Source organism: Rhinoderma darwinii, chromosome 2, assembly GCF_050947455.1.
Source record: "Rhinoderma darwinii isolate aRhiDar2 chromosome 2, aRhiDar2.hap1, whole genome shotgun sequence".
Lineage (NCBI taxonomy): Eukaryota > Metazoa > Chordata > Amphibia > Anura > Rhinodermatidae > Rhinoderma > Rhinoderma darwinii.
Window position 1 is genome coordinate 460,743,652 of NC_134688.1, and position 13,710 is coordinate 460,757,361.

Genomic DNA, 13,710 nt, shown 5'->3' on the forward strand with positions numbered 1-13,710 from the left:
TGTGCTAACTGCTAATAATTAACCACAGTGATTATATGAGACCCCCAACTCATTCCTTACATATTATATGAGTGTGGGTAGATCAATTGATAACAAGTAGTAGTGCATGATAATGAAGACCTGGCTACAATCCAAGCCCTAAAACCCAAACTGATAATTGCTGGATAATCTCATTCATTTGCTACAATATACACACTGTGGTGCTATTTGTATCGATTTGTAAAGAACTCAACGCGTTTCCCCCTACGCTTCAAGAGCAAGGGATTGTCAGGAGTATTGTGCGATAATAAGATTGTAGCAGTGAAGACTGCTATCGTGATATATTAGCAGGTGAGGAGTTAGAACTGCTGAGAATGAGTCCTGATGGCGGACCTGTGCTCTCAGATTCAGTTAAGCAATGGCTCGCGGCGCGGAGAACACCAGCTATAAGGAGACTAGGCTCCACCCTTCGTACCTCCCATATCATTACATCATCTGTAATGATGGGGGTAGGGAAACGGACAAGTGAGCCCTAATCTACCCGCCACTCTGTCCCTGCCTACTTGCAACGACCCGCCCTAGGCTACGGGGTACAACTGGGCGGCGGTCCCTACGCTCAGTAAGTGCACGAGACAAACAGACAAGGGTACACAAAGCTAAGGGAAAAGGGGCAGTTGCCCATGGCAACACCGTGAGCAACAAGAGTGGTGAACGAGCCGAGTCAAACCAGGAGTGCACGAGGTACCAAACGTAGAGCAGGAGAGTAGTCAGTAAGCCAGGTCAGTATGGAGCAGGATCAAATAGTAGAAGCTGTAGCTGGGCCAGGAAACCACACGAGAAGAATCACAAGCAAAGGAGGAACAGGAAAGGCAGGTATAAATACAGAGGGCGGGAGCTAGCTCCGTCTGGCCAGGCTGCGATAGGCTCTCCCACTCCTAAGCCTGCCATCCTGAGTGGTGGAAGATGGAGTCAGTCTCAGAGACATAGACTCAGGTGCAGACTGATTACCTATGGGCGTATACACAGAAGATGTGCCTGGCAGATCCTTTACATCATCCCATCTTTTGATTGGACAGGAGAGTAGTGGGTGTGTATAACGTGTCATGAGGACGAGGGGGTGTCCGTTGTCATGGCAGCATGACGCTGCTAGGCTGGAAACAAAGATCCCAGCAAAACAATTGGCTTGATGTTGTAGCAGGTATGACAGACAGCTCTATACACTGTCCAAAATGTGCGCACATCTTAAAGATCTTTATTGAACATCCTTTTATTTTTCTGGGACATTACAAGGCTTTGAACTTTAGCAGCAATTTTTCACATTTTCAAGAAAATTTCAAAAGGCTATTTTTACAGGGCCAGTTCAGTTGTGAAGTGGCTTTGAGGGCCTTATATATTAGAAACTCCCAAAAAGTCACCCCATTTTAAAAACTTCACCCCTCAACGTATTCAAAACAGCATTTAGAAAATTTCTTAACCCTTTAGATGTTTCACAGGAATTAAAGCAATGTAGAGGTCAAATTTAGAAATGTCATACTTTTTTTGAAGAAATAAATTTTGAATCCAATTTTTTTTATAATACAGAAAGTTTTAACACAGAAATGCAACTCAGTATTTATTGCCCAGGTTCTGCAGTTTTAGGAAATATCCCACATGTGGCCCTAGGTTGCTACTGTACTGAAGCACCGGCCTCAGAAGCAAAGGAGCAACTAGTGGCTTTTGGGGCCTTATTTTTAGAATAGATTTTAGGCACCATGTCAGGTTCGAAGGGCTCTTGCGGTGCCAAAACAGTGGAAATCCCCCAAAAGTGACCCCATTTGGGAAACTACACACCTCAAGGAAATTATCTAGGAGTATAGTGAGCATTTTGACCTTACAGGTTTATTGCAGAAATTATTGGAAGTAGGCCGTGAAAATTAAAATCTACATTTTTTCAAAGAAAATGTAGGTTTAGCGATTTTTTTTCTAATTTCCACAACTAAAGGAAAAAAAGCACCGCAAAATTTGTAAAGCGATTTCTACCGAGTAAAACAATACCCCATATGTCATCATAAACGGCTGTCTGGACACACGGCGGGGCTTAGAACGGAAATAGTGCTATTTGGCTTTTGGAGCTCAAATTTAGCAAGAATGGGTTGCGGAGGCCATGTCACATTTGCAAAGCCCCTGAGGGGATAAAACAGCGGAAACCCCACACAAGTGACCACATTTTGGTAACTACACCCATTGAGGAAATTATCTAGGGGTATAGTGAGCGTTTTGACTCCACAGGTTATTTTCAGAAACTATTGGAATTACGCCCTGAAAATGACAATCTAAATTTTTTCAAAGAAAATTTAGGTTTAGGTAATTTTTTCTCATTTCCACAAGGACTGAAGGAGAAAAAGCACTGTAAATTTTGTAAAGCAATTTCTCCCCAGTAAAACCATACCCCACATGTGGTTATAAACAACTGTTTGGACACACGGCAAGGCTTAGAAGGGATGGAGCGCCATTTGGCATTTGGGGTTCAATTTTAGCAGGAATGATTTGCGGAGGCCATGTCACATTTACAAAGCCCCTGAGGGGACAAAACAGTGGAAACCGCCCACAAGTGACCCCATTTGGAAACTACACCCATCGAGGAAATTATTTAGGGGTATAGTGAGCGTTTTGACCTCACAGGTTTTTTGCAGAAATTATTGGAAGTAGGCCCTGAAAATAAAAATCTACATTTTTTCAAAGAAAATGTAGGTTTAGCCAATTTTTTCTCATTTCCACAAGGACTGAAGGCGAAAAAGCACTGCAAAATTTGTAAAGCAATTTCTCTCGAGTAAAACAATACCCCACATGTGGTAATAAACGACTGTTTGGACACACGGCAGGGCTTAGAAGGGAAAGAGCGCTATTTGGCTTTTGGAGATGACATTTAGCAGGAATAGCAAAGGGAGGAAACCTCCAGCTCACCAGCTTGTTGCGTCTCCTGACTCGCTGCTCGGATCCCCGCTACGGCTGGCGGTATGTGATAGGAGAAACAGTAGAAATGATCCAGCGCTAAGTCCAGCGCTGGATCATTTCTACTGTTTCTCCTATTTAGCAGGAATGATTTGCTGAGGCCATGTCGCATTTGCAAAGCCCCTGAGGGGACAAAACAATGAAAACACCCAAAAAGTGACTCCATTTAGGAAACTACACCCCTTGAGAAAACTCATCTAGGGGTGTAGTAAGCATTTTGACCCCACAGATGTTTCATAGAATTTATTAGAATTGGGCAGTGAAAATAAAAACAATCCTTTTTCTTCAATAAGACGTAGCTTTAGCGCGAAATTTTCCATTTTCTCAACAAATAAAGGAAAAAAAGAACCCCAACATTTGTAAAGCGATTACTCCCGAGTACGGCAAAACCCCATATGTGGTCATAAACTGCTGTTTGAGCACACGGCAGGGCTCAGAAGGGAAGAAGCACCATTTTGGAGTGCAGATTTTGCTGCATTGGTTTCTGGGCGCCTGTGGGACCAAAACAATAAACCCCCCCCCCAGAAGTGACCCCATTTTGGAAACTACACCCCTCAATGCATTCACCCAGGGGTGTAGTGAGCATGTTAACCCTGCAGGTGTTTTGTAGAAATTAGTGTGCACTCGACGTTGCAGAGTGAAAATGGGATTTTTTTCCATAGATATGCCAATATGTGGTGCCCAGCATGTGCCACCATAACAAGACAGCTCTCTAATTTTTATGCGGCGTTTCCCGGTTTTGGGGCATGTTCACACGTGGCGTAGTTCTACAGACATTGTTCGCATCAATGCCGCACATAACGTGCGTTGCAGATTCCGTTGCGCCTTTGCCTAAAATGTGAAGTAAATTGCTGCGGATTAGTCGTTGCGGATTCAGGTGAAGAGTACATCCTGCTCTCTTTTAAAAAATTCCATCTCAGTCTGGCTATAGACCTCGAAACACATAGGTCCAGCCAGAATGAAGAAATATCCTGTTTGTGAAAGCAATCCTCAACGCAACACACATAACGTCTGCAGATTTCATTGCGTAATTTTTCAACTCCATTGAAGTCAATGGAAAAATTCTGCCACAAATACGCATCAAGTTCGCAACAGCCAGTGTATGCTGCGGATACCAAATTCCGCACCGCAGCCTATAGTCCGCAGCGGAGTTGTCCGCAATGTCTGCACGAAGATAACTAAAAAGGTTTGCAAACCAATGGACAGACTGTCTGCTGCGGATTTCCGGTGCGGACAGTCCGGCATTTATTAAGGGGTCTAGTGAGAATTTTCACCCCACAGGTTTTTTCCATAAATGAATGCGCTGCGGATGGTGCAAATTAAAAATTTATATTTTTTTCCCTAGACATGCCATTTCATTGGCAAATGTGTCATGCCCAGCTTATGCCACTGGAGACACACACCCCAAAAATTGTTAAAAGCGTTCTCCCGGGTATGATGATGGAAGGAAACTGCTGTTTGGGCACACTGTAGGGTTCAGAGCGGAGGGAGCACCATTTGGCTTTTGGAGAGCGGATTTTTCTTGGTAGTAGACTTGTTTGAGTATTGCTGGTGTTTCCGTTTATAATGTGGGGGTACATGTAAGCTGGGCAGAGTACATCAGGGGCATAGTCAGGTGGTATAATAATGGGGTAAAAAAACAATAAAATGATCCATAGATGTGTGTTACGCTGTGAAGCAATCCTTTCTGCACAGGCCGGTGTCGCACTGATATATGGCATCCTTTCTTATCCCCCTTTTGGTCCACACTCCGCACCTTTGCAGTTTGGGGAATTTTGCTGGGAAAGTGTTGTCCTGGTATAATACGGGCACCATCGCTTCCAGCGGATATGTTTGGGTCCTCCCCTTCCTGGGTCCCTAATTTTAGGTCCTTGATAAATCGCCTCTTGAAACAGAAGAAATGTTCCCCTCGGGCCGGCACAACTGCATATTTTTTATTTCCTGACTTATTGGAGCCAGAAGTAATTTCATTTTTTCATAGACGTAGTGGTATGAGGGCTTTTTATTTGCGGGACGAGCTGTAGTTATTATCGGTACCATTTTGGGGTACATGCGACTTTTTGATCACCTTTTATCCTATTTTTTGGCAGGTCAGGTAACCCCAAAAAATGCAATTCTAGCATCGTTTTTTTTAGTTTTTTTTAAACAGCGTTCACCATAAACGTATAAATTACATGTTATCTTTATTCTGCGGGTCAGTACGATTCTGGCGATACATATTTTATAGCACTTTTTTATGTTTTACTACTTTTCTAAAAAGGATGTATTTTTTCTGTCGCCATGTTGTGAGAACCATAACTTTTTAACTTTTTTGTCGCCGGAGCTGTATGAGGGCTTGTTTTTTGCGAGACGAGCTATAGTTTTTATAGGTACCATTTTTGGATACGTGCGACTTTTTGATCACTCTTTATTCCAATATTTGTAGGGCAAAGTGACCAAAAAACAGAAACTCTGGTATAGTTTTTTACCTTTTTTTTTGCGCTGTTCACCACGTGCAATAAATAATATAATATTTTGATACCTCAGGTCGTTACGGTCGCGGTGATACCAAATACGTATGGTTTATTATTTTTTTTCAATAATAAAGGACATGATAAGGGAACAGGGCAATTGTGTTTTATTTTATTACTTGAAACTTTTAATATGTTTTCAAACTTTTATTTTTTTCACTTTTTTTACATTTTTTAAACTTTTTTTACATTTTCTTCTCAAGTCCCACTAGAGGACTTGAAGGTCGAACTGTATTTTTTTTTTTTTCTAATACACCGTGTTACAAATTATTATGCACATTGGATTTAAATGTCATAAAAATTTAATTATTTGTTTTTCAATTAAACTCATGGATGGTATTGTGTCTTAGGGATCTTTGGATCACTGTAATCAATCTCAGACACCTGTGATAATTAGTTTGCCAGGTGTGCCCAATCAAAGGAAAACTACTTAAGAAGGACGTTCCACGTTATTAAGCAGGCCACAGGTTTCAACCAATATGGGAAAGAAAAAGGATCTCTCTGCTGCCGAAAAGCGTGAAATAGTGCAATACCTTGGACAAGGTATGAAAACATTGGATATTTCAAGAAAACTTAAGCGTGATCATCGTACTGTGAAAAGATTTGTGGCTGATTCAGAGCACAGACAGGTTCGTTCAGATAGAGGCATAATGAGGAAGGTTTCTGCCAGACAAATTAATAGGATTAGCAGAGCAGCTGCTAAAATGCCATTGCAAAGCAGCAAACAGGTATTTGATTGCCTGCTGGTTCTCCGTTGCACGTATTCTATAAAAAGGTGTTGAGAGAAGTGAAATGTTTACAATATCCCAATTTTGCACGCATCACGCACCCATTGAAGTTAATGGGTGCTTGAAAACCACGCATGGAAGCACTTCCGTGCGAACTGCGTGATTCGCGCAAGAGCTGTCAAAAGGATGAATGTAAACAGAAAAGCACCACGTGCTTTTCTGTTTACAAACATCCAAACGGAGTGTCTTTGAGATGAGCGAACCCGGACAACCGAACCGAACTTCACCGGGTTCGGCGGAACTCGTTTTGGCCGAACCCGGCAAAAAAATTTCCGGTACGCGACGTCAGGAGATAGTCACTGCCCAGGGTGCTGAAAGAGTTAAACTGTTTCAGCACCCTGGACAGTGACTTCCGATCACAATATACATGAACGTGTAAAAAAAAAAGAAGTTCTGACTTACCGATAACTCCCGGCTTCTTCCTCCAGTCTGACCTCCCGGGATGACAATTCAGTCCAAGTGACAGCTCCAGCCAATCACAGGCCAAGCACAGGCCAAGCACAGGCTGCAGCGGTCAGATGGACTGCCGCGTCATCCAGGGAGGTGGGGCCAGATGTCAAGAGAGGTGCGTCACCAAGGACGCGTCACCAAGGACCCGTCACCAAGGCAACGGCCGGGAGGGAAGTTCTCGGTAAGTATGAACGTGTTTTTTTTTTTTTAAACAGGTTGCTCGATATGGTGATCGGAATTCACTGTCGAGGGTGCTGAAAGAGTTACTGCCGATCAGTTAACTCTTTCAGCACCCTGGACAGTGACTGACGTCGACTAGCCTCATCTCTATGATGGCAGCTGCGCGAAAATCACGCAGCCGCGCATCATACACGGATGACACACGGAGCTGTCAAGTGGTTTTTGCGCGCGCAAAACGCCGCGTTCGTGTGAATCCAGCCTTAAGGCGAGGAGTAGAGGGAGGGTTTTTCTCCGATCGATTCGCAGAGAAATTGATTATATCCCTACCACATAAGCCATATTGGTATATGATTCCTAAGATACATAAATCCATGACCCATCCACCAGGTCATCCTATCGTGGCGGGGAGAGGCTCGGTCACTGAGCCCCTCTCCCGCTACTTAGATTGGTTATTACGTCCCATGTTGTTGAATATCCCTTCGTATCTGAGGGATACTAAGGAATTTCTGTCTATCATTACGATTTCGGGTGGCAACCCCATTTCAAATTGGCCACCATTGACGTCGAGAGCCTGTACACACGCATCCCTCAGAATGCTGGTGTGCAGGCTATCGGTCGTCAATTGGCATATACAAAAGGCGATCCCCTTTTTTCCAAATATATCTGTGAAGCGTTACAGTTTGTCCTTAACCATAACTCTTTCCAATTTGATGGACAGTGGTACCATCAGATAGCCGGTACGGCGATGGGGACCCCTGTGGCCCCCACCTTTGCGAACCTTTTTCTTGCAGAATTGGAGCGAGTATTAATTTACAATATATCCAATGCCTTTGTTAAACATTTACAAATCTTTTTGCGCTATATCGATGACATATTCATAGTATGGTCAGGGACACAGAATGAATTTGTCCAGTTCATTGAATATCTCAATAACCACACGATGAACATGAATTTTACTTATACATTTGGAGATCAAGAGATAGAGTTTCTGGATGTACATGTGAGCATAATCGAGGGTCAACTATGTACTAAGGGATATAGAAAACCTACTGCAACTAATTAATTGCTAAGGTTTGATAGCTATCATCATGGTCATGTTATGAACTCCCTCCCGTATGCACAATTTTTGAGACTAAGGAGACTAAATAATCAAGATGACACATTTTTTGAACAATCTGAGGAACTGAGTCAGAGACTAGCTAGTCGGGGATACCCTACACATCTTATTGCAAAATCATTAGCTCGCGTTACTGGCCAAATTCAACGATCAGTGTTAAAATCTAGACGTAGGAATGTGATCTCCAAACAAGACAACAAACGTTTTGTGCTGTCGTTTGCTTTTAGCCCAATGAGTGAAGTAATACGCTCAATTATTCACAATAATTGGCATCTGGTCGAGAATGATCCTTTACTCACGGACGTCTCGACCAGACGCCCAATTGTTTCTTTCCGTCGCAGTCAGAATCTGAGAGACGTACTTGTTAAGGGGAGGTTTTCTTCCCATTCTGAGTCAGGAGATTGGCTAACAGCATCTTTACCGAAAGGGAATTATAGATGTGGCCAATGTAGGTTTTGTGATCTGCTTTTGCGAACAAGGTACCTAAAATTGGGGGGCTGTTCGTTCTACGTAGATGACATGATTACCTGAAAAATCGCAATTTGTGGTCTATGTGATTTTCTGTCCGCGCAAAAAATTCTATATAGGCAAGACAATACGCCAGATGCAGAAACGCTTTGGTGAACATGTGAGATCCTTAGACACAGGAAAGGGCTGCCAAAGATTCATGCAGCATATGAACGAGTGCCATGGTAACAATTACAAGACACTGCATTTCGCAGGATTAACTCAGATTAAATTGTCCCCATCGGGGGAGACAGGCATGGCACCCTATTAAGAAACAAGGCTGAATTTATTTTAAAAACGGAGGCACTGGGACCGCTGGGTCTGAATGACCGCAACGATCTTAGTTCCTTTTTAATGTAATCATTGTTTCAATTTGTTGAATAAATTTCGTACTACATGCGCATCGTTGGATTTTAAGTATCTTGTTACCTATTCTCTGTGCACTCATGTGTTCCTTTTTATGTTTTTCCTTTATTGCACTTGTAAGCTCTCATGGGGCGTGTTATAAAAGGAGCAATGAGGAAGTGACGTGTCAGCCTTGACAAAGCGCTCTCAGCGTGAAACGGTCGTTGGCATCCTTCACATCATCATTGACCGAGATCTGTTCAAATAAATCCTTTCTATTGCCACTGCGGTGAGTGCCTCTTACATTCCTCCTGTTCATCATCGGTATTTGAAGCCACTGGTGCCTCTGGAGTCCCGCGAACCTCAAGGTGTTGGATCCTCCAGAGGTTTACAAGTGTGCATAAAGCTATTATTCGGCCACCCCTAAACAATGCTCACAAGCAGAAACAGTTGCAGTGGGCTCAGAAATATATGAAGACTAGTTTTTAAACCGTGTTGTTTACTCATGAGTGCCGTGCAACCCTGGATGGTCCAGATTGATGGAGTAGTGGATGATCGTTGGTGAATGGCCACCATGTCCCAACAAGGCTGCAACGTCAGCAAGGAGGTGGCGGAGTCATGTTTTGGGCTGGAATCATAGGGAGAGAGCTGGTAGGCCCTTTTAGGGTCCCTGATGGTGTGAAAATGACCTCTGCAAAGTACGTAGAGTTTATGACTGACCATTTTTTTCCGTGGTACAAAAAGAAGAACCGTGGCTTCCGAAGCAAAATTATCTTCATGCATGACAATGCACCATCTCATGCTGCAAAGAATACCTCTGTGTCATTGGCTGCTATGGGCATAAAAGGAGAGAAACTCATGATGTGGCCCCATGTTCTCCTGACCTCAACCCTTTTGAGAACCTTTGGAGCATCCTCAAGCAAAATATCTATGAGGGTGGGAGGCAGTTCACATCAAAACAGAAGCTCTGGGAAGTTATTCTGACATCCTGCAAAGATATTCAAGCAGAAACTGTCCAAATACTCACAAATTCAATGGATGCAAAAATTGTGAAGGTGATATCAGAGAAGGGGTCCTATGTTAACATGTACTTGGCCTGTTAAGTTTTTTTTGATTGAAAAAGCTTTTGATTTCAGTAAATATGACCTCCTGATGCTGAAAATTCAACAAATTACCATCTTAGTTCTCTTTACAACCTTTAAAATGTTTTGATCTCTGTTGTGCATAATAATTTGAAACCGTGCATTTTGAGTTTTATACGTAAAAAAAAAAATCTGTTATCATTAGGAGATTTGTTCAATAAAATATACTCCAACGGCTGATGGCTTGAAGATTATACTGACCGTCATTTGCATCGACTATTTAGGAAAATCAGCGAAAAATAACATTTGCATAATAATTTGGAACGCGGTGTACATTGCACTACCTACGAAGTGCAATGTATTAGATCTGTCAGTTATTCACTGACAGCAAGCTGATTAGGCTTCGACCTCCCGGCGGGGCCTAATCGACTTCTGTAATGGCAGAGCAGGAGGCCATTGTGTCTCCTGTTGCCATAGCTGCAGTCACCAATCCTGATTGACAGTCAGGGCTGGCGATTTGCTAGCAACCGCTAAGATTCAGCGATCGATGGGGGCTCACAGGCATATAGCCGCTGAGCCAGGGACTGTTGCGGTGTAGGGGTTAAGTGTGCGGTAGTAGTCTCCCTCCCCCTCCCCTGTCCATGGGTGTTGGGTGAGTCAGAGGTTAGGAAAGGGGCGTTAAGGGAGGAAAAGGGGTGGGTTTAGGGTAATGGGTTAGGGTATAAAGGGGCCGCGTAACTGGTGTGCGGCCTCTTTCCTGTTTTTTCCCTCTCTGAAATGGACCGTCAGGAGATGCTACGGGCGCTGCGCGCCACTATCGCCGAAGAAGGGAGTGACTGGCTGCAGTCCCTGCTGCGGGAGACAGCTGTGTCGGCTCCTTCCTCTGTGGCCGGGCGGCGTCGTTCGGCTCGGGCCTCTCGTCCGCCGGTACGGCTCTCTCCTTACACTTCTGGTGGGATGCGGCCGGTGGCGAGGGCTGCTGGTGCTGCAAGTGTTCCGGCCCCTCCCCCGTCTGTAGTGCTGCCTCCTCCAGCGTCGGTGCTTCCGGTAACGGGGGTGTTGGCGGCCATTGTGGGGGATGTAGTTCCCCCGACACAGGGGACCAGGGGAGCCATGAGTGTGGTGGGCCTTAGGCCCCGCCCACTGAACGGGAGGGGATCAGTGGGGCAGGCCCTTGCCTCGGCCTCCATTTTAGCGGCGGCGGCTGCTTCGCCTGCTGGGAGCGTTCCACTGCTCCTGGCTTCAGAGGGGAGAGAGGAGGGATGGTTTGAAGGGGAGCGTGGGCAGTGGCAGGAGGATTCGGGGGATGAGGGCTCCTACGACGGCTCGGAGCTCTTTTTCACGGGCCGGTCTTTTGGGTGGGTGGCCCGTCAGGTGGCGGCCCCTCCCGCTGATGTGCTGCCGTTTCTGCTTGGGCCTTTGGCGGTGGTCACAGGTTCGGCATCGCGGATCGCTTCAGTGTGGCAGTAGCGGTCCCATAACAGGCATGGGGCTAGTAGGGCTGGATCGGGGCGGCGTTATGTGTCCGGTCGCAGTCGGTCGCGGAGACACCAGCGGCGTCATTCTCGGCAGTATAGGCGGTCTTCGTCTGACTCATCGTCGTCCGACGTCTCCCGGCGTAGTTGGAGGGCGGACCGGAGCAGTAGCAGGAGTTGTCCTGCTGCATCTGACCGGGGGACTCGAAGTCGCCGTTCATCGGTTGGAGTAGCAGGGGTCGCGGCCCCTACACCAGAGTGGCCACGCCGGCTGAAGTGGTTCCGTCCGTGCCTGGAGGTGCGTCTGCTGCTGGACAGGTGAGTATGTCTGCCTTCGGGCTTGGAATGCTGATAACATGTCTGCCACTGATTTATTGTCTGCTGTGCAATCTCTGGTAGCGGGGGCCGTCTCTCTGCCCGTGGGACCGTCGTCGCAGGCCGTGGTTGCGAGGTACACAGTGGAGGTTTCCACTTCAATGGCCACTCCTTCGGTCCCTGCTTTCAGAGATTCTTATTTTTGTAATGTGTCTCCCTTGGGTGCTCATGTGTCTGACGAGGTGCGCGAGAAAATCGGGAATAATGCTTACATTGATATTTGGTCTCTTTTGTCGGTTGATTCGTCGACGGTTGATAAGGAGCATAGACTTGAGAGGGGTGTGTTGGGTAAACCTAAGGTCATGCGGTCGTTTAATAATTGGCTGCAGGCTTTTGCTATTTTTGGGGTTGTTTAGTCAGGCTCGGCCTGAGTGTGCGGGGCAGTTGTTTGTCTATTTGGACACTATTTTTAGTGCATATAAATCGCACGGTGGCACGGCCTGGTGGAGGTACGACGAGGAGCTCCTTAGGCGGCTGGGTCAGAGGCCGGAGGTGGGTTGGGATACGAAAGCGACTGATGTGTGGCTGCGCTTGATGATGGCGCAGAGGCACTTTCAGCCCACCACCCCCGCCTCTTCCCCTTCCGGTGTGGGTGGGGATGGCGAGGAGGTTGGGGGTGTCCGTATAGCAGGGGCCTGTTGGATCTTTGATGAGGGACACTGTAGATTTTATGCCTCTTGTATATTCCGCCACCAGTGCTCCTCGTGTGGAGGCACCCACGCAGCGGTTAGGTGCTCCCGTCGGGTGGCGGTGGTCGTCCGCACTGCGGGTGTTGGTCTAGGGGAGGACACCAGTGCGCATGTTCGTGATGCTCCCATGGGCAAACCGGTATCCCAAGATGGCGGGAGCCGCCCTGCTTAGAGTGGGTTTTCGTTTTGGGTTCTTTATTGCGTTTACTGCGCAAGCGGACCTGGTTATGTCACGAAATTTGTAGTCGGCGGAGGAGTTTCCAGCCGCCATTAGGGAGAAAGTGGAAATGGAAGTGGAGCTTGGCCGGATGGCCGGCCCATTTTCTGCTTTGCCGTTCCCTAATCTTCTGGTGTCACCCCTGGGCGTGGTTCCTAAGAAGGAGCCCGGCAAGTTCCGTCTGATTCACCATCTGTCTCATCCTAAGGGGCGGTCTGTGAATGACGGGATTGACAGCGAATTGGCGACGGTCTCGTATGTTTCGTTTGATTGGGCAGTCGGCTTGGTTGTGATTGGGTGTGTTTGGCCGGGGCAGATGCCCTTATGGCCAAGTCTGATACTGGGTCCGCTTTTCGTTTGTTGCCCGTTCATGCGGATTGTTTTCATCTGTTGGAATGTACTTTGGAGGGGTTTTTCTATTATGACATTTGTTTGCCGATGGGCTTGTTCTTATTTTGAGGTGTTCAGCTCATTTCTGGAATGGGCAGTGCGGGATCTCACTGGTTCTGGGTCAGTGACTCATTACCTGGATGATTTTTTGTTTGTAGGGCCCGCTTCCTCGGGGCAGTGTCAGTTTTTGTTGAGGTCCTTTCAATTTCTTGCTCTGCGGTTCGGGGTCCCCCTTTCTGAAGAAAAGACGTAGGGACTGGTGACAGTGTTGTGTTTTCTGGACATTGAAATCGATTCGGTTGCTATGGTCTTTCGCATCCCAGCTGAGAAGGTGAAATTGCGTACCGCATTGGATATGGCTTTGGCTGCGCATAAGTTGGAGTTGCGGCAGATTCAATCTTTGTTGGGTCTCTTGGCCTTTGTGAGTCGTATTATGCCCATGGGGCGGGTGTTTGCCAGGCGGTTGTCCTTAGCTACAGTGTGTGTTTTGGTGCCGTCTCATCATGTGCGGATTTCTATTTCTGTTAAGGCGGATTTGCGCGTCTGGCGCACTTTCTTGGAGGATTACAATGGGCATACGTGATGGAGGGCACCTTCAATTTCCAGCGTAGACTT

The 13,710-nt window shown here is 46.2% G+C and overlaps 1 long non-coding RNA gene across 1 annotated transcript; it reads left to right on the plus strand.

The window, feature by feature from the left end:
- The first annotated feature begins 1,087 nt into the window (after positions 1–1,087).
- LOC142741613 (uncharacterized) lies at positions 1,088–9,151 on the plus strand. The gene is made up of 2 exons (XR_012881204.1): positions 1,088–1,177; positions 9,010–9,151. It is a non-coding gene; the product is annotated as an uncharacterized LOC142741613 (long non-coding RNA).
- Positions 9,152–13,710: the final 4,559 nt, after the last annotated feature.